Source organism: Harpia harpyja, chromosome 12 (genome assembly GCF_026419915.1).
Source record: "Harpia harpyja isolate bHarHar1 chromosome 12, bHarHar1 primary haplotype, whole genome shotgun sequence".
NCBI classification, from domain to species: domain Eukaryota; kingdom Metazoa; phylum Chordata; class Aves; order Accipitriformes; family Accipitridae; genus Harpia; species Harpia harpyja.
Genome location: NC_068951.1, coordinates 32,587,162 through 32,608,781, shown reverse-complemented (window position 1 = coordinate 32,608,781; position 21,620 = coordinate 32,587,162). Strand labels below are relative to the sequence as shown.

Below are 21,620 nucleotides of genomic sequence, written 5' to 3'. Positions count from 1 at the left end.
TCAGCTCCAAGTTTCCCAACTGCCCCACTGGCCCCATCACCTAGGGCTCTTATGCCAAGGACACAGTGCCAGGCTGTGGCTGTTTCAGCACATACTGGGAGCACGTTGGGTGTCCTTGGGATCACTGTGCACCTATAGTTGGGTGCATTTCCAGCTGCCTTCCTCGTCCAGAGCAATACAGCTCAGCTCTTTGTAGGACCAGGTCACCTCTTGGCCCCTGAAGTGTCAAGATCAGCTTTACAATGTGCTGTCGAACCCTTCAAGGGAATATGCTAACCTCATGTGTGTTATGTATTTGCAAAGTTTTTTGCAGGAGAGCGAAAAGGGATAATCATAGTTCCTGGGCCACTTCTTGGGAAGGGTAAGGAAAGGAGGATTTCTCAGTGAGGATCTGTCATGGTTTAACCCCAGCTGGGCCAGCAACTAAGCCCCACACGGCCGCTCGCTCACTCCCCTCGTGTCGGGATGGAGGAGAGAACTGGAAGAGTAAAAGTCAGAAAACTCGTGGGCTGAGATAAAGACGGTTTAATAGGTAAAGCAAAAGCCGCACATGCAAGCAAAGCAAACCAAGGAATTAATTCACCACTTCCCATGGGCAGGCAGGTGTTCAGCCATCTCCAGGAAAGCAGGGCTCCATCACCCGTAATGGTTACTTGGGAAGACAAACGCCATCACTCCGAACGTCCTCCCCCTTCCTTCTTCTTCCCCAGCTTTATATGCTGAACATGACGTCGTATGGTCTGGACTATCCCTTGGGTCGGTTGGGTCAGCTGTCCCGGCTGTGTCCCCTCCCAACTCCTTGTGCCCCCCCAGCCTGCTCGCTGGTGAGGTGGGGTGAGAAGCAGAAAAGGCCTCAGCTCTGTGTGAGCACTGCTCAGCAATAACAAAAACATCCCTGTGTTTTTAACAGTTTTCAGCGGGAATCCAAAACATACCCCCATAGTAGCTACTATGAAGATTAACTCTATCCCAGCCAAAAGCAGCACAGGATCCACTAACATTGCTCTGCTGGCAGGCAGTGAAACACAGGAGGTAAAGGTCCATTCTTCTCCCTTCCCAGTCCTGCGATTTAAAATGTTTGAACACGCACTTCAGAAGCTGGGGAAGTAAAAGCCCCCAGTTGTGCCAGGAGACTCTGCAAAGGCCACGGCGAGTGAAGGGGTTGCGGAGTGTTAATACAGTCCATCATTTTGTAACGAGCCCGATGTTCTTGTATGAGCCGTGTCAGGCTGTTGTCTGCACGCTGTCTTTGCTGATCACAGTAATCGGGTCATAAGAGAGGGAGAAGTAATAGTGCGTCTCTTAGCAACCAGCCCCAGGAGAAAGAGAAAATTACTCAAACAGACTATCCAGCCAGGGAAGTAGAAAGATGAAATTTTCTGAAAGTCTGTTGGAAAGTGCTCAGGGACATAATTCTTTTATGTGCAAGATCCTTATACGCTGGATCCAATGATATCAGACACTTTTTTTTCTTGTCATCTTCCTGGTAAACTTTTATTTTTAATTGGTCTCAGAAAAACAGGGGGGGGAAAACCCCTCTGAAACAGAGACATTTTAAAAAATAAGTGGCAGATTTTTGTATTATCCTTAACAAAGCCAGGGAGAAGGGAGGGAGGGGAGGTCAGTGTGTTGCAGGCAGGAGCTGAGGGGAGCCTCTTATCTCTGCACGAGTGCTTTGAATGCTTCCCATGTCAGTACTAGCCAAAGCACATTGCTGTATCTGCCGATGCCGTGGTGGCATGTACAAAACAAACTTGTTGGGTCTCCGTTGCATTGCACGGGGTGTCACGTCCCATGAGTGTCACGGACCGTGTGTTGTGCTGACTGACAGCTTGGCAGAGAGCTTTACCCGATGTGCTCTCCCAGCAGCCGTGCCGGGACAGCCCAACTGAGAGGTCAAACAGGGCAGGTACTGGTCAAGCTCATGCCAGCAGCCTTTCCCTCATTACCCTGGTTTTCTGTCCTCTTCTGAGCTACTGGTTTGTGTAAGACATGTAGGGGAACACATCTGAGGCCTTCTCAAAGACCATTTGGCCAACATTGGCCCCAGGGCTCAGGGGTGAGGGCGGTGGTGGGGACAGTCTGGAAATCATAGTAATAAAATTAGATATTTGCACTTTGCGTCTGGGCTGGGGACAAGAAATTAGATATTTGCACTTTGCGTGTGGGATGAGGACAAGCTTGTGTGCTCATATCTTGTGCTTTTAAAAGATTATTTTTATTCTAGCAAGTTGCACTTCTGTGGTCAGCTAGACTACGTCCTTCCTGATGGGGTATAGCGGCTGTTTAGGGGAAGGGGACCATGTCTGGCATAGTCTGCCCACCCTCACTAAGCAAGAGCATAAATTCATGTGTGTTTAACGGAAAGGTGCATGCTTTAAGATGGTTGAGACTCCCCTAGATTTGCGGTTGCATCCTTAAAACTATTGTGGGGCCAAAATGTTTCTGAAAGCCTGGCTTAGTCCCTGGCTCTGAGGAGACATAAGAAAACTGTTGCATATGTGGAGGGGAACAGGTGCTTTTAGGTGACTGATCTACCTACTAATCTGTGCCCTTCCTCTGCTTTTGTCTGCTCTGTGATCCCAGGACGTGTCCAGGTTGTGCAGAGGGATCAGCTCACCTCTGCATGGGATAGCTTGACTTCCAGTAACAGGTTTACCTGCAGATTTGTGTGGTTTAATGAAGGCTGCAACCATTCCCCCAAATCGGGATCCTGGACAGTTGGGTAAAGGGTTCAGGCTGACCTCTGAGCTGCTGTGGTTGAGCTGTTGTTGGTACCAGTGTTTGCTCAAGTCTCTGCGTTCATGGGCTTGGGTTCAACCTATAGATGGTATTGCAGACCTGTTCCAAGAGAGAATTGCTAAAGTTTTCAGAGACAAGGCTGACTTCAGCATCTTATCCTGGAAATAATCAGTAGAAGAGAGAGGAGAAAAAAACCCAACCTTGCAGCCGTACAGAATTAATAGCTTAGGAGCAACATCTACTACTGTCAGGGAAAAGTGAGATAAGGAACAATATTAATTGTAACTGCTTCCAAGCAAATCGTAGGGGCTGCTGCTTTGCTGTCTTGTTATAAAGAAGAAAGACTTTCTTCCTTAAAAGTTTAGTAATTGAAGAGTTTCCTTGCTATTTTTGTGAGTGCCAGTAAGTGACGTTTCCTGGAAATTTTCCCCCAACTCTATAAATACCACCCTAGGGTTTACAACAGTGACTCAGTTTGGGAAGTCAATGCCATGCACTTCCTCAATGCAGCCAGGCAGCCCCCCGGGTAGAGTGCGCAACTTCTGCAAAACCATTAATTGGTTGTTAAACTGCAGTACAATTAAGTGCCTTCTTGAAAACTGAATTCCTGTTGCTCAAGCTTACCTTCCTGTTGTGTTAGAGATGAAGGCACAGGGGGAGGCTGAAGCACAGTTTGGGTCTGGAAAGTTGTAACTGGCATTTCAAGGTGCCACCTTTTGGTAACATGCTCATTGAATGACTTCAACTGACAGATAGATGAGGTGTTCCTAATTGCCACCCCTCACTGTCTTGGGACCAAGATTATCTCACAGATCTTGCTTTTGTAATTGGGTCTTTTCCTCCTTCCCGTTATGTGTTTGACGTCACTTTTTGCACCAACTGGGCACAAATAGACCCATTTGTAATTCTTTGTGTGGTACCCAAGGAGAAATAGGACCTGGCTGACTGAATTCATTCTGCAAGTATAGAGAGAAAATTGCACTGGGAGGTCAGGTCTGACACAGCTGTCTTACATAAAAATGAATTTATAAAGACAAGAGGCAACACATGAAAGAAGTGTGAGCTGGGTAAAATCATAGCTGGCCTGCATCTCCTCCGGTATCAGTGTGGACATGAGACCACACAGTTATAATGGGTAATGTATGAAGTGTTGCAGTATATTCCTCATCTTCTGCTTAGTCCATTCAATGCCTTAGATTTGAATTAAATTCATAATTGAATTTTCCTTGTTAACCCATCCCTGCCAAGAGTGGTCCTGCAGAGTTTGAGCCTGTAAACCCTTCTCTACAGCAGAAAAGGCTGCTGGGTTTGTGACATGAGAATACTTGACCGACTTCTCTTGGCGCATCAGACACTCAGCCTGTGTGCGTAAAAACGGGACATATGCCCTCAAGAGGGAGAAATGACCTTGCGGCAGCAGGAGAGGGTCAGGCTGGTGGATCTCCAGCTGCTGGATCTCTAGGTTTCGTTCAGTTGTTCATTTCACTCATTAGGGACAAAAGTCTTTGAGAGAGCTGCAGGAACAACTGGTTTGGCTGAGCCTGAAAACTCTTGATATTTAAAACATTTCTCCATGCCAGTAAATCGCGCCTGTTGGCCAGACAGAAAATACTTTAAATTTAGCAGCTAATCCAAGACAAGAGATATGATGCGTGATCACAGCAGAGCGCTTCCCCTACAATCACAGTTGGACTTTTTGAACAAATAATTGCTGAACCACCACGTTTCCATTCTGAGTATATGGTGCTTTCCTGAGATACTACTGAGACAAGCTAACGGAGGATCCCTTTGCCTTGTTATGCCTTCTCATGTGGGAAGACTATTAATCTTCCTGTTTCTGGTGCACATTTAGCACTGCCTGTTTGTATGTGTCCAAAAGTGCTCTTACTAATGAACCCTTTTGCCCCAGTGAGAATGTGCTGTGTAACTGTGGTAGGGAAACAAATAAAAGAGAAATAAGGTAGTAGGGTAACTATTCTGAGAGATAAGCTTTCGCTTGGCATGTTGGTTTTCCTGAGAGATACGGCATGTCCAGTATCTCATGTAAGTTGACCATCCAGCATGGTATGGGTCTCTGGAGCGGGAATATTCCATTTTAAGAATCTGTTGGGTAAGACGCGGGCTCGTGTTTGATGGACACTGCCAACTATTTAAACGTTAAAGTGCTATGAATTCCACCTGTGAAACTGGAGGCAGAGGTAATGCAAGTTGGAAAATCTAGGCCTAAATGTCAGGGCCTAAAGGTCACCTTTCGTCGGTGGAAGGTGCAGTTGTCACCACAAACGTGAGGCTGCAGGAAGGGAATTGTGAGGCTCCCTATCTATTTGATCTCCTAGTACCTGACCAAATATGCTTAGTTTACACAAAGTCCAGAGGCTGCTTTTTCTAACAAACCTGTCCAGCAAATGTGGTTCTGGTGTTAGGACTCAAAATCCCTTTTTCTTTTTTTTTTTTTTTTTTTTTAACCCCATGATCCAAGAGCAGTGATGAAGGTTCTGGGCATTCGGCCGGTGACCGGGCTGGAGCTGAAATCGGAGCTTTGTCTTGTAGCAGTTCTGCTCCGTCATGCCCAGAGTAATGAAAGCTCCTTATGAAAGGAGTTGGAAAAACTCATGAGGCATCAGAAGGAGCAGGAAGATGCATCTTATTTCTGTAAGCATTTAACTGTGAAATCTTTTGGCTACTTAGAAAAATGGTTAGTCAAGGAAGGCTTCGTTGGAAGGCAGCAAATGTGTATTTTTGGGGACTAGGGAAGGTTTGATCATCTCAGGTTTCTTACCTTCTTGTTTTTCCTCCTTCTCTAGTGCAACTGGTAAATGATAAAAATGTGGGTGTGTTTTGAAAAGAAGATTTCTAAAGAGAGCTTGGAGGAGTCTGCTTGTTTGTTAATTATTTCATATGGAATAAAGACCATTTGCAAGTGGCCAAGAAACAAAGCATTTGTATGCTGATCCCAATGTTTTAGCATGGCGTTTGGGAATGAAATCTTGGTTTTGTCTGGTTGTCCCTCATTCAGGGGTACCACAGGTCACATTTCCCTCTGACACTTGCACAGCCCAGTTACTGCTAAGTTAGGTCAGTGATGGCTCATCTGAGTGGATTTACATCAATGCAGCTATCTGGACCTTGCAAATAAGTTTGTTATTTATGCACAAGGAAGACCTGAAGCCAGATCCTTTTGGTCAGGGCTGGCCCAGTAGAGCTGAGAAAAGGTACAGCCTGCAAGGAAAAGGCACTTTCAGCTTTAGCCAGTAGCTCCAGTTCTTATTGGGAATAATCTGCAGCGGGACACAGATGTGTTTACTGTGAAAATGCCAATTTTATATCATCATATCTCTGTATTTTTTTATATTTGTTGGAAAATAAGAGAATGGAGTTTTCTGTCTTCGATTAAATATTTTCCTGTTAGGGCTTGGAAGCTGTGTCCCAGCAGGCTTATTCACATAGTGTACTTCAGCTGTGGGCTTATCTTAATGGGGAGGGAGTTTGTTTCACAGTTAGCTGGCACATGGAGACTACGGGCTGCTGAAATCTCAGCTGAAGCTGAGTGTTTGTAGCTCTTGTGTGAGTTAGCAAGTGGAGTAAAGCTGTAAGCACTGCGTTATCTTCAGGTCACCCTAGTAACTCCGGTGAAAATCACCAATCACAGTTTTGCCTCCTCCTAGTCATCCTATGTGAGCTACTAGAGTTAAGAAGGCATCTTTAGCTGTAAGGAGGTTCTTACTGAGCCTCTCAGCTCTTATGACCAGTACCATGGTAGTTACGATACAAATGGGCTGGTCGATTTGTATCGGTTACCTGGCCTATGGTCTTTACTGGGGGTTTGGGACATTGCTTTGAACACAGTGGTGAAACCTGATCCATTTCTCATCAGCTTGACATCTTCTTCATCGACATCGGTACCTGATAAGCGAAGCGTTGCCTCTCAGACTTCATTGACACATTGTCTGTTGCCTGTCATCTCATAAATGTCCCCGTGAAGCTCTAAGTAAACACGCCTGGGTGAAATCAACAGATCATCTTCATGGCATTTCTTGTCATCTAAACAATAATTCATTAAAAATTTAATGACTCTTTTGCTCTGGAGAGGAAGAAAGAGAGCTGGCGCCTGCCTTTAAAGTTTGTGTCTTGTATTGTTTGGTGATTTTTGTTTCGTTTTGGAGTTTTTTTATTTTACTTTGGAGGAAATCAAGTTGATAAACTGAAAGAAAACCATCTTATTACAAAAGGCTTGAGTGCTTCTGAGCATTTAAACCAAGGATGACTAGAAATGACCTTTCCATCCCGGAGCGAACTTTGAGTGTATTCTCCCTTTGGCATTTCTAATGATAGACTTTCCATCTGGTCTTTGCTTAAAAGCTAAGATGCAACTTGGTTTTTTTCACATTAAAACTGTGCATACTCTAAAATTCATCCTCTTGATCATTTCACTTCAGGGAGAGGAGTGCAGAAACACTGGGAATATTTGCTTATTTTTAGCAACTCCATTCAGTCCTCCTGGCAGCAGATTCCTTTTGTCCCAAATCAAGTAGTTTCTGATTTGAGGGAACCCTGGATTTCTGTCTGCTTGAATTTGGGGAGATTATACCCCTTAGAGGAGATTTTAAAAGGAATTGCAGAGACGTCAGTGGCCCTGGTAGGGTGCGTGATCTGGATCAGTAGGAGGGATTTGTGGTTACGTTAGCTACCCGTGGTAATACTGTCATTTCTAACGCTGCAGATTCCCTGGTCCCAGTTTCCCATACTGATTCCCCAAAGCTGAATGTGCAAGAATCAAATCCTAGCAAATGAGTACTTCGGGGAAGAATTGGGGATCTCCTGAGAGGTACCACTGCAACCATTCAGCCTCATTTCAGCAGAATCTTTGGGGAAAGTACATAAACCAATCCTTTTTCTTAGCAAAGCATTTCAACAAATGCCTAATTTGATACATGCTTTCCGAAGGCCTGTGGGATGTAACATTTAAGCATGCACTTGAACTTAAGCGTGTCCTGAGTCTGTGCTACGTGCAAGCACGTGCATGCACGAGGGGAATGTTTCTCTGGATCACATGTAGGAACATCGACACCAGATTTTTGAATTTTTTTTTTTTTTAACTTCCTGTAGCACTGGTCACTACTGAATGTATTTTTTCTTTCTTTTTTCCTTCTTCATCCTTCTATTCAATGAAGTTCTACAAAAATATATGTAGGTGGGAGATTACTGGTGAGCCATTCATTCCTTAAAAGTTGTTCTGGTGGGAACAGCAAAAAGTAAGTTTATTAACGAAGTCATGTTTCTATCAGAACTGCATATGAGGCATACACAGAAAACATGTTTTCTGGACATCGAGAAGGCTCTGCAGGAGAGCAGATGTTGTTTGGGGCTCTTGGCAGGTAGATGCTCTTCTGAGGGTATCGGTGTTTTTTTGCTGCAGGTTCTTCTGGTGACCAACTCTATTAAAACAATGGGAGGGAGAAAGGATGTTGCAAATAATGGAAGAGAACAATTCTGGCACACGTAGCTTCCTCTTCACAAAGCTGCTTTTCCCTTGAGGCAATATATCTTGCATCTTATGGGAAGGAAATCTTACAGTATAAAAGGAAGTCTGAACTGCTTACCAGTGAATTTAGAAGCCTAGAAGTTGGATTCATTTTATGAAGAGATAATATGGGTCCTGTTCCAGTACATTAGGGAAGCTTTTTTAAGATGCATCTCCAAAAATAGGAGAACTATGGGAATCACTTCTTTAAAATAGCATGTGTGTGTAGCTTATGTTAATATTCCTGGAACCTTAGGGGATGTATGCTTAGCAAAATGAAGGTGTTCAGAGAACAAAAGCAGCAGAGAGACGGCATCTTTAGCCTGAGCTGCTTGGCAGGACAGAACATGGGAGGATGGCTTTGTGTTCCTGGGGATGCCTGTGACGTGGGTTAGAGTGGTCCGAGGGCTGTCCTCGCTTTGCTCTCCTGCAATAGCTCCTGAGGGGCTGTTCTGCCTCCAAGAATAGCTGGCACATTGCAGTGCTCTAATTATGCTTGTTTTCCTGCCACATCTCCTGCACTGGGAACGGTGTGCCTTCTGCAGGCTTTGCTGCCCAAAGGCTGCCCGCCTGCCAGGTTTGCTCCATGGCAGCCCCGCTGCTGCAGATTTACAGCTCCTTATTGTGTATCAGGGTAAAAAGCAGGGTCTGTCCAAAAGTTTGCAATCTTTTAGCCCTTCCCCAGTGTTCTTTTCTCTTCCCGTTCCCCTCAATTAAAATAAAGGCACGGAGAGAGAGAGGGAAAGAAAGCAGAGTTGAATTTCTATGACTAACACAAGTGGTGAAGTCCAGATAACTTCAGTGGGCATATCCACAAGGATATTTTATGCAGGCCCTAGCAAGCTGAAAAACAACAAACAAAAAAAGGGGGAAAAAAAGCCGCTAGAATCCTTCTGAAGAATTTCTGCATTTTCTGCAGAGTACATAATTGAAGGGGATTTTTTTGATAAAGGCTAAATTGTGTATGGGCATGAAAAATTCAGTAGGGAATTTAAGCCATTTCCAAACCACATGAAACATTAAACATTTTGCTCAAGAATAGCTTGAAGATGGCGTGCATCATCCCAAGCTTTAAGCAGTCATCTGATTTTTCTCTTGCAAATGTTAAATATATAGTAAAGGAGAGCCAAAGTAGGTTTTATCTTCTTTCTCGTGATGAGTGCAGAGCCATTGCCTTGAAAGATTTTGCTGCCTGACCTGACACACACCTTTGTTTACCTATCTTGGCTAGATGATTTTAGCTGCAACATTTTGAAGAACTAGGGGAGCAGATATCAGTGCTGCAGTCGGAGCATGCCATCCTGTGCTTGTGATCAGCTCCAGCCTTGGGCTCTTGTCTGAGTGGCTCTCAAACTAGCCTTTTAAATCTAGTGGAATTAAAGATTTTAATGAAGCAAGATGCTAATCACCATGACATGATGTGATATGTATGGCCCGATAAGGATATACAGTAAATCTCTCAGTCTTTTGAAAGCAGACAATCCTGTTCCTTAAATGATCTTCAACATCCACATTTAGGTTTTGCCTAGATGTGGTACTGGATTTTAAAGCTAGGTTATGCCTGTATTTTTAAATTTAAAATTCTTCCTTTGTGTAGAAAGATAAACATTGGCTAATTTCAGCTCATTCTCAGGTGTGTTCTTGGTTACTTCTTGTTTTCATGAGAGCCCAGGTACCCAAACATGCCATGTTTTCTCTTTAAATAAGGTTGTTATTCACTCGGGTGTCTTTCATCAAGGAAATCTGACTGTGATTGTTTAAATCCTCTAGGAATGAGCTTTGCTTTTGCATAAAGCAGTCACCTTGGATGACTTCATGCAACAAGTCATGCATTGCAAAAATTGCAGTGTGAGTTTTCAAAACCTGCTGTTGCTTGGTTTCTTTTAGCAAAGCTGGTTAGTACTCTCCAAAGGATGTTTCTCCTCTTCTCTAGGCAGACACCAGGGCCATGACTCGTAAGTTTGTCTCACTGTGCCAAAGATGGTCCTCTAAGAAAACTCTGCACCCTTAAATATCTCAGCGTGGACTCTTACCGGGGCAGACAGCATGCTTTCTCACTGTTATGCTGTAAAAACACCACATTGGCAAGCAGCAACACAACCTTCTCATTATTTCACTTGGGACTGGAAAAAGGCAAGAGAGTAGTGATAGTCCTCAGCTCCAGGACACTGCTTAAGTCATGGTGGAGATCTAGACCAGGGGCTGGGTGCAACCAGTCTGCTACAGAAAGCCCTAACCTTGAGCAGTGTGGAGACAAGCCAGTCCAGAGCAGTTGGCCCAGAAGACACTTCTCTTCTTGTTGTCATTCATGAAGAAAGTAGAGACATTGGCTACAAAATTCTCAGAGCTCAGGGAGACTGGGCTAATAAGCAACTCCGACTGACGTGGGCTCCATGATTCATCATAAAGCCTCAGTACATCAGGCATCTCTGTGCACTAAAATAATTTCTGAGCAAAGCACCTGCCTGGGTTCTGTCTGGCTCTTTGCACTTGCTTGTAATGTCAAATTGGAAGTTGTTCTCCTTCCCGCAGCATCTTGTATCTGATGGAGGAAAACGTCTACTCTTTCAATCTCACTGATGGAGGGGTTTTTGTTAGAAGGTGAGATGGATCATCCATTCTTCCCCTGTGCTGCGAAGCGCTGTCTCCTTCCAGGCCTGTGCTTGTGGTAGCATGGGGAGATGCATGTGTTACAGTGAATAACCTTTGTATGTCACTACAGGCATCAGCAGGCCTCAAAGTATGATAGAGGTTTTTGTGCTCGTAGAAGATTTATCCTCTTCTCTTGCTCCCTGAGCACACGCTCAAACAATATATCTATTTTAATTGTTTTCTGAGAGGTTATTAATATTGGAGTGGGGATTTAGAATGAAGATCAATCATTAATCTGAAAAGAATGGATTTGCACTTTCCTGCAGCAAGGCTGGAAAAGAAGTTAGGACGAAAGAAAATCAAGAGGCGTTCCCCACCTAACCTAATTTATTTTTTTTTGCCTAAAATTGTCCAAGTAACTCTGAGGGAAACCCAAACCTTAGAGTGAATCATAGAATCATAGAATGGTTTGGGTTGGAAGGGACCTTAAAGATCACCTTGCCATGGGTGGGGACACCTTCCACTAGACCAGGCTGCTCAAAGCCCCATCCAACCTGGCCTTGAACACTTCCAGCGATGGGGCATCCACAGCCTCTCTGGGCAACCTGTTCCAGTGCCTCACCACCCTCACAGTAAAGAACTTATTCCTTACATCTAATCTAAATCTACCCTCTTTCAGTTTAAAGCCACTACCCTTCTCCTGTCATGAACATGCCCTTGTAAAAAGTCCCTCTCTGGCTTTCTTGTAGGCCCCCTTTAGGTACTGGAGGCTGCAATAAAGTCTCCCCGGAGCCTTCTCTTCTCCAGGCTGAACAACCCCAACTCTCAGCGTGTCTTCATAGGAGAGGTGCTCCAGCCCTCTGGTCATTTTCATGGCCCTCCTCTGGACTCGCTCCAACAGGTCTGTGTCCTTCTTATGCTGGAGACCCCAGAGCTGAATGCAGTACTCCAGGTGGGGTCTCACGAGAGCAGAGTAGAGGGGGAGAATCACCTCCCTCAACCTGCTGGTCATGCTTCTTTTGATGCAGCCCGGGATACGGCTGGCTTTCTGGGCTGCAAACGCACATTGCCAGGTCATGTTTAGCTTCTCGTCAACCAACACCCCCAACTCCTTCTCCAAAGGGCTGCTCTCAATCCACTCATCGCCCAGCCTGTATTGTGCTTGGGATTCGTGAAGATTTCAGAAGTCCAGCCTAGAAACTGTAGCAGTATGTTACTACAGTTTGTTATCATTTTTTTCCACAACATTTTATTTCAAGAATAAAATGTCTGCCTTTTCAAACAAGACCACAATCTTTGAAGAAGATTTTAATTTTCTTCCGCATTTTTCCTTTTAACAATGTCCACAAATATTTCAGTAATTCATTTTCTGTTAGTTAAATAGAAAAGTTTTAATTCAGTCTGAAAACTGTCTCACACAGGTTTCTCTACACCAAATAATTGACCCTGCTTTTGGTGTGGTATGTTTTACTGCACGGGCGCCCTCTCAGTTACCCTGGGCTGCTGCCAGACCTTAATACTTTTTCTCTGGAAGGGAGGCACCATATCCTGAGCAGAGTTACAGTAAAACTGCTGGTTTGATCAACTGCTTTCTCAGAATGGTCAGAAGTTTGGAATGTGTGCTTGGATAACTACAATACCATGGTCATTCCTGCTGGGAATGCAAGATGAGAGCCATGTGTCCCCCAAAACCAGCACAGGTGCCATGCTGCCACCATTTATCCCTGCTTCTATTCTGAGAATAGGCAGTCTGCTTGGGTCAGTTTAGGGAGTGAATTTTAGTATCATCAGTGTCATGAACGGGAATGTCATTCTCATCCTTGGGAAGTCCTTTCTGTGCCTCTGTCATTCACTTCTTCCTCGCCCACTTTAGGATACTCCTGATGGGAAGTGTTCTCTCTCCTCTTGCTTTCCCCACCACGCTGCTGGGATTTTGTGGAATATGGAAAACATAAATGTAGTTACTTATCTAAAAAGTCAGTTTAGCATGTTGTTTCCTAACCAGTTACTTTGTTGAATTATGCAAAAGTGTAAATTTTAAAGCATTTCTGCTCAAAATATGGCAATAACTGCACATGTAAGTGTGTATAGTAACTTTGGGGTGTTGGGCAGTGATCCTTGGTTCAGAAAGCTTATGCATCAGTGTTTTAGGGTAAAATTCAGCTCAAAGAGAAAGCCCACATAATTTTTTTTCTCCTCTGCCTTCTCTGTTATCCAGAAGTACAGTAGAAAAGATGTAGAGCACCTCCAGGTGGAATCTACCCAGGGGAAGATATGCCTCCCTCTCCCCCCCCTTTTTTTTCCTTTTTCTTTTGGTTATAATCCCATTTCTCTTCCATGGTCTAGCAAGATCATGTGTGACATTTCTAGTAGGTACCAGCGAAAGGAACCAAACTCTTTCTGCAAAAACCACCACCACTCCATATAAATATATATTAAACCACCACCACTCCATATAAATATATATTTATATAGATTTATATATGGAGATACAAAGCATTAGTTATTTACTTTGGAAGAAGATGATAGAGGTGAATTCTATTTATCCAACATTTAATTTTATCTGAAATTATCTTCAGGGATTAAGGATGTAATTTATTATTCAACTGTTACACTGGTGAATAAGAAAGTGATTAATTTTGTAGCAGGAAGAAAATCTAGCTACTTTTTCTGGTCCCCAGTAGCACTGACTAATTGCAATAGAAGGAAGAAAGCCAGGGCTGTTTTGTATTGCTGAAAACAGTGAACTAAGACATATCTGATAAAGACACATGTTTTGCTTTAATCTTTCCGAGTTTGGATGTTTATGAGAGTTACATAGAGAGGGGTGGGGAAGAGGATGGGGGAACTAAATGAGCCAGTTTGAAAATCAGTTTATGGGGGTTTGTTTGATCAGTTCATCTGAGAGCCATACATGCATTTCCTACTTGGTGTTTTTGCTCCAGTTTCTCAAGCCAGCAGCAGAAGTCTTTGTGAAGAGGACACTTTGCAAGAAGATTGACCCCATCACACAGGGAAATGGTCTGGTTACAGCAGTGGTTTTTGTTGCCCCTCTCCTTTGCGTGCTGGGCAAGCAGAATCGATCCAGCGCTTCCAGATGTTCTGCAGCACGAACCACTGCTGGCTCCGAGGCTCAAGCCAAGGCTGCAGCACATTGGGTTTCCTCTGACCACTCAGATTGCAATTCATCTCCAAAGGGGGAAAACAACACAAAAACAGTTATAGGCAAAGATGAGTCTGAGATTGCTTGAAACTTGTTGGCTGCAGCTTCCAGAACTTGAGGAATTCCCTTGGCAGTAAAGAGCTCTGGGAGGTGGTTTTTTGTGATCTGTGCAGTGTTTTGTATTTCATCACTAGGCACAGAGAGTGTTTGGTTGGAGATAAGAAAGGATGTATGTGAAGGACACGGTCCCCATCTTCCCTGGCTGCCTCCTCCTCAGGGGAGAAAGCTGACCGAAAATCCAGATTCATTTTGATTGTGCCATGCAACAACAGCCAGGGAGAACGAGGTCTTAATCCAGTGGTGTAGCTTTTTTTTTTCTTTTTCAACTCCTTCGCAACAGCCCTCTTTAGTAAATTAATGCATATGTCAACTCTTGTCAGGAGCTCTTAGCAATGAGCAAATGAGTTGAACACCATAATCTAATAAACAGATAACCTGTTTCGGTTTTGTTCTGAGCGAGGCAGCGTTTCCCTTCTGGAGCTGTTTCATGGATCTTTAGCTCTGCAGAGGAGGAGGGATGGTGTGTCGGAATGCAGCCCATGTTTCCCCTCTGAGGACGGGGTTTGCTCTTCTGACTTAGATGCCCTGATTTCCAGCATATTTCCAGTTGTTTGTGTTGAAATCTTTCCATCTCAGCAGGCTGTTTGCTATCATTTTTTTTTTTAATTATTTGGAACTACTTTTGTTCCCATTATTGGACCTGAGCAGCTGCAACCGAAAGTGGGATCTCATTGTACTAATTGCTGTACAGACCAAGTAAAACGGACTCTATCCTTATGTCTACAAATAAACACTGGAGAGAAGGCAAAGGAAGGCTTTACATGCCCATGGACAGAGGGACAGTGGGACTAGGTGACATCCCCAAAGTCCTAAAAGAAGTCTATGACAAGGAACGGTACTTAGAGCTTTTCTGTTAATCTTATGGCTCTTCTTCCTCCTTCTATTTTAGCACAGATTTTAATTAAAGTTTTACAGTGCCGTGGGCTGTTTCTTGCATTGGGTCAACTTTAGTCCTTCACTAAGCTTTAGTAAAGTACTGATTTATTTTCCGTAGAGCTGAGTTCCGATACTAGCAGACCTCTCCTCTAAGCAGATATCAGCGTTACAGAGATAACCGTTACATATAATGTAATCTGAGCAGGAGCAGAACTGGCTTATTTGCATCATGTTTACAAAACAGGTTTCTGAGGTGAGCAAAATAAGTCATCTCTATTGCACAGAGGTCGGTGTGGGACGTCAGCTGGAATGCTTCGCCCCAAAGTCATATGGAAAAATAAGTTGAAGAATCAAAATGCAGCCTTTTATGGATGCCTTTGTACTTAGCAGCATGTATCGTAAGCGTACGATGTATAGGATGTTCAGCTTATGTGCATGGGGGAAAACAACCCGGCATGTGGATATACCTGCTTCCCCCTACCCTGCAACCATTGGGGCTGCAGTAGCATCGGTTGCATTTTGCTGGGAAGGATGGCACGGCTAGGTGTCTACAGACACAAGCTGAATAAAAACGCAGTCTCATAAAAAAAAAAAAAAAGCGTTGTTTTCACAATGAGGGGCATCCACTGTGGCGAAGTGGCTGAGATTTTGCATAATTTGGGGAACTGAGCCCTTGTTTTCTACCCTCGTGCTAATTACTGCCTTTGGGGTGTTTTGAGAGGGAGGTCAGTGAGTTCTGACATGAACCAGAGTTGGGTGGGATTTTCCCCACTGGTGACCAAAGCTGGAGTGAAAGATCTGTGTACAGGACTCTAAAGATAGCATCCGTTAGTGCTAAATCAAGTTGCTCAATAAAAGCTGCATCACTTGAACTGAGCCTGGTGTGGTGTGCCAATGCCACTCCTTTTAGCAGTCACAAGCTTGTAGGCAATGCAAGGGGTCCAGCTCCAGTCCCACTGAAGCAGCTGGCTATGCCTAAATGGTGGTAAAACCTAGTTACCTCTTGAGAGGTGGAAAAAAATGGCTTTTGAGCTGCTGCCTCAGCTCAAACCCAAATGTCAAAGCAGCCACTGTTGGATCTCCCCATTGGCACTCTCCCACATGGCTCCTCTGTCCCCGTCAGAGTCTCATCTGCTACTCCTGAAAGCTTTAGTACCTTTTTCTGGCTCTAGTAATGCTGGAGGAAATCCAGAGTGATTCCAATGGAGCTATTTTGGATTTGCGTTTGCAGGAGGAATTGTACCTAGAGGTTTTGAGTTAAGCGCATGGTCATTTTTCCTCTGTATATTTAACCACCGAAGTTAATTAACATTTGAAAGTTTCACAGGCTGCTTCTTTCATTATCTCAGCTAGCTGTGGTAAAAGGCAGCGTGGCAGGAGGGTGGTAGTCTGGCTGAAGTTGTACAGATAGGAAAATGCTGGGAATTGTTTCCAATGAATCCCAGGGGTTTGGGTAGTTGGATGGTGGGATGAAGGTGAAGGTGAGGATGCATAAGCTGCCATGGTGCACGTTACCTATTGACTTTCCATGTAGTAAACAAAATTACTAGATAATTGTTGGTGTGTGGGTTTTTTTCTTATTTGAAGAGAATATTTTAAGCAGGACTGCTATTCATAGTCCTGAACTGTAGGGGACTAATGTTCCTGTTCTCCAGCTGGGAGAAACTAATTCAACATCTTGTGTTGTAAACACTCACTCATTTTAACTGATTACACCTCCAATGTTCCTCAAATCACTAAAATTACTAATTGCTATTCCTTACACATCAGAGAGTGAATCCTGAATAATTAACCCCAAATAAAATTAGATGAATTGGCCCTTTTAATTAGAATCCCTGCTGCTGTTTGTTCTGAGCTTCCTTTTCTTACTGTTAAGAGACTTTTAGAATGATTAAAACTGTTTAAGACTTAAACAGCCAGTGACCTTTTAATACAATATAAATCCATAAAAGCAATATTTCAGCTAGCAGGTGGTGAAGTAAATTTTCAGTGCAACTACCTGACAGACTCAGTATTCCTTTTTTAAACGCTGAGGATGAAATTAGCCAGTGTGGGTTTTTTTTTTTTTCTCCCTCCTGCTTATTAATACAGTAGCTGATTAGCAAAAGTAGTTCAAATGGTAGGATTAGTGATTGGTAAGAGAGTGGTAATTTAAACAGTACTTTGGGTTGGTGGAGCTGCTTTATTTTAGGAACCACAGCCCAATGCGGTATATTTAGGTAGATTGTGGAGCTGGTGTGTAATCATGCGATGGTTCCCCCTGCACTGACGTGGTGTTGGTGACCCTTCACGACATGGTTTTGATCAAGGATGCACCAACACAAATCATGATTTTAATCGTGTGCTTTCCTTGTCCAGTGTTGTGTGTTAAATACAGATGTTACAGGAAAATGTTCGTTTTGGGAAACTTAGTAAGATGCGTGTTCACACCTAAGAGTCACCAGGTCATATCTAGCTGAAGTTTTCTATAAAAATCCTGTGGCGTCACTTTTGCAGTATGAAGTTTCCCAGACCACTTAGTAATACTGCGATACTCTGCAGGTTTTTGCAGTGGTTATTGTGGAATACAGGTTCATGGTAGCCTCGATCAAAAGGATTTTAGCCCAGTGCTAAACGAATTAGGGCTTAAGTGTAAATCTTCATTGTTTCAATGTAGATCACCCTCAAAATGCAAATTTTGGCTTTCTGCAGTAGCAGGTAAATACTTGACCGAGCAATGGGAAGTGCCTGTATCTGCTCAGTGCTTTGCCAAATGGAGTCTGTTTGGATCAGAATGGAAACACATCAGTGGGGGTTTGCTCCATCACTGTCCTTAGTCTGGTCTCTGAGTCAGGGGAGAGCTGTGTTTTTCAGGTGATTCAAACTGATTCTGAACCAGCTTCAGAGTCAGAAATTATCAAGATGAAGATGAGAAAGGGTTATTTTTGTTTGGAAGGAGAAAAATGAAAAACATCTGGGCATATAGTCTTCAGATGTCAGCCAGAGATCTGGGAAGACCAGTGTGAACCCTGTTTTGTTGGTTGATAGCTTTCATTAAGTTATTGTTTCAGGGAGAAATATGGTGTTTTGCTTTTTTGTGTTTCTGAGGGTTTTTCCCCCAAACAGTCTCTTCTTACTGAACATATGAGATCTTCTTCATGTCTAGAAGTTTCAAAGCTGCAAATCTTCATGTCTAAACAACTGTGTCAGTCAAGGGGGGAGGCACTGTGCTGCAATTCATTTGTTGACTGGCAGATATATCTCCCTGAAGACAAAGGCTTGAGACACAAGCCTGGTCCTGCAAAAAAACCTGAAATGCACTTAAAAATGTAAAGGTTAGACTGTAAGTGAGAAAGGTGCTTGGTGCATGAGACAGGATGTTTTTCTCAGCTTGTACTTGTACCCAGAAGGCATCAGGCAGCCAATGACAAAAATCTTAAGAGTTTCTATTCAGCCTGACAGGCTTGTGCTGATGTAGATACCTGTTAAGGCTTTGAACAATTTTTTATTTGTACATTTGAAAAGTGTAATGATGAAATGCCTACATCTCCTTGGAAAGTGTAAGAGGAGAAATTCTGGGGAAGAGAGCAGTAAAATCTTGCAAATGCATCTGCATGGCACAGATCTGATCGGACCCAGAAGCTGGGCTGGGGCTTGGGAGGCATCACTTCTGCCTATGGCTCTGCTGTAGTTTCCCAACATAGCCATGATGGACTCACTTAATTTCTGTCTAGTTACTTGTATGTAAAATATCGGGGAGAACATTATCAGTGCTGGTGGTCCCATCTCTCGTGGTTGCCCCGGGTGATGCTCTGGTGCAGGAGCAGGCACGGGTGCCGAGAAGAGCTGAGAGCTGCGGTTTCACGGTGCGTTGCACCATTGTATCTGAAATAACCAAGCTGGCGCATGTGTCGCACTGCGCAGCCCCTTTGTAGGTTGACTCACGGTCTTCACAGCTGTAAGAAGAAGAAATGAGTAGCTGGCGCAACGAGGAGTGTTTATTTTCTCCTCTCAACGTATGGTAATGGGTAGAGATTTCTCATTGCAAGAGCTGAAGGCAGGCTGTGCCACGATGCGAGGAGGGGCAGGATGCGGCTCCCTGCCTGCAAACGTGCCTCCCCCAGGCTGCCTCTGCGGGGGGACTTGCCGTAGGAAGGTGCTTTCACCTGCCTTGAAGTATAAATTGCCTTCTGGAGGTGCCTTGATGTCTCTCCGTTGACGAAGCTCGGTGCAGTCACTCTTAAGTGCCTCCAAGTGTTGGGGCTGATGCCAGGTGAATGTCAACCAAAATGCCAGTCTCGGTGCTGAGCAGTAATCAATACTAATAAGCCTTTTGCCCATCTTATCCCTTATTCACGGAGGGGCAGCAGGGTTAAATCAGTCAGGAGAGGTTGAGCACTCAGGGTGGGATGTGTCCTCCGCCAGCCCATGGTTAACTCTGGTAACCCCAGAGCCCCATTTCTCCCGCAGTTGCTGGTGCATCCATGTGGACCAGGGGATGGTCCCTGCCCCAGATGGCTCCCCACGTAGCTGGCTGGCACTGGAGGGGTCAGCAGTGGGTGGCAGTGATACGCTCTGCCTGCACATGGACTTTTCTGCTTCCTCCCATGGCTTGCCAGCTCTAAGCAAGTGAAATCTGGCTTGCAAAGCTTCGGGGGTGAGGGAAGGTCCCTGAGGTGCATTGTAGGGAGAGCCTGCTTAAAGGGAGTGTAGGCTTGCTTTCAGCTTTTTTTCCTCCTTTACTCCTTCAAACGTAGACCTGTTTCTTCCACGTGTCATCTAAAACCGTACACTGCTCAGGACACAGATTTTACAGTCTTTGCATGCTTCCCTCTCTGCCGGAGGGAGACTTCCAGCAATGCCAATAATAATAATACAGTAACAGCTTTCCCTCCTGCATCCGAGGGAATACTCTCCCGCGAGTGCAGTGGGAACAGCATCGGGTCCTATGGCTGTGTGTGGGAAAGAGGAAAGTGCAGTGGCAGAATAAATAACTAAAGCTGTGAAGGAGAAAAGTCCATCTGTTCGCAGAGGACCAGGAAAAGGCCAAACATCTGCAAGGTCCCCCCAGTTCATCAGGCATCTGCTCTCTGCTTCCCAGTCTAAAAACCTTCCCCTTTGTGGGGATAGCGGAGCCAGCAGCTTATCTGACACAGAGGACAGAGTCAGCAGAGCTGGGCTGGGATGCAGTAAAGCCAGCTGTCTCCTATTGCAAAGAAAAGTGTTTTCTTCCAAACTCTAGAAAAGGGCTTTTCTCTGTTTCTGTCCTTTGCTCCTTTTCTGGAAAATCTTGCCAATGTTTTTTTCTTTCGGGAGGAACAAATCTTCCAAAGGGGCAAAATGGTATTTGTTTTGTGTTTGTTCTAGCAGTCATTGTTTTCCCCTTCTCTTATAGCAATTGTTATTTTGGCCTTCTGTTTATGCACAAAGCCTGTCCTTTTCCTTATCTCATCCCCTTCAACACAATCTCTGCCTTGATTTTGCTTAGGTGTTTTGAAGGGTTGTAATAAAGCAAGAGTGTCTGACTAATGTGCTGTGCAGGGAGATGAGCCTTTGGCTTCAGAGCCGGGACTAACTGGAGAAACATCATCTGAAGTGTATTCTTTGGGAAGTATGTGTCCGCTGGAGTTGAATTTGTTTGCAGAATCACGTTGGTTGGTTGGAGAGTCATTTTCAGAGCAAAGGAGAAAAGTTTACTTAGCACTCAAACATCCCAGCATTTTTTAGAACTAAACACCAAGATATTAATTTCAAAATATTTCTTCTTTTCTTTGTATTGTATTTCATATGATTTGAAATAAAAGATTGGATTAATTATAGGGCAAAGAGGAGGATACTGCAGATGTTATTGGACATAATTTTAAAAAAAATCAGTCTTGAACTCTGTAGTATCATGAGCCAGTAGGTTTCGCGGGATTTTATGTATTGGAGCAACATGGTTGTCTTAAATTAGTTTTCAGTGTGTTGTTTTCGAACTGTCTTTTTGCATCTGTATTTAGGATGATACTTTCTAAGGGATTCAGAGGGGTTTTTTTGAGTCCTATCCATGCTCACTTCAGGGAAAATGGGAAGAAATTACTTTCCTGGGAAGTAAGTTCCCTAAAAGTCCTAGGGGGAGTTTGTGCCTTTTAGAGAGTGATTTGAAATCACGCAGAAAAGCTTTCCAGGGCTGCAGACCCATCTGCTTGCCACGGCAAATAGCATGAAGGTGCCGTGCCGGCGGTGCTGCCCAGCTGGTGCCCATGCCTGGGCACAGGTGGTCCAGAGGACTGTGGGTCACTGGGGTTTGGCTCAGCACCTCTCTGAGCGGTTTGGAGCCTGCTCGTTGGTATTTGGGGATGGTGCCGAGGGCCTGTACCTGGGACGCAGTGTGGCACTTTGTGGAGATGTGGAGGGTCAAGTAGGGAGTCCATGTTTCCTCCCCAAAGGGTTAAAACCCTCCAAAAGCAACAGTTCCTATACACGTGAAATATCACACTTCTACTCATCTTGAACTTCCATCCCAGATGCTGCACACAGGAGAGGCAACAGCAAACAGCTCTACTTGCAGCATCAAGCTTTATGAGAAGAAATAAAAATATACCAAAGTGGTCCAAATTACAGGCAGCTGCCTCCCCAGGAGCCAAA

General features: G+C 44.2%; 1 protein-coding gene across 15 annotated transcripts in view; it reads left to right on the top strand.

Moving 5' to 3' along the window:
* Positions 1-21,620, top strand: part of LPP (LIM domain containing preferred translocation partner in lipoma) — a 353,246-nt gene that overhangs the window by 140,466 nt on the left and 191,160 nt on the right. The window lies entirely within an intron of this gene.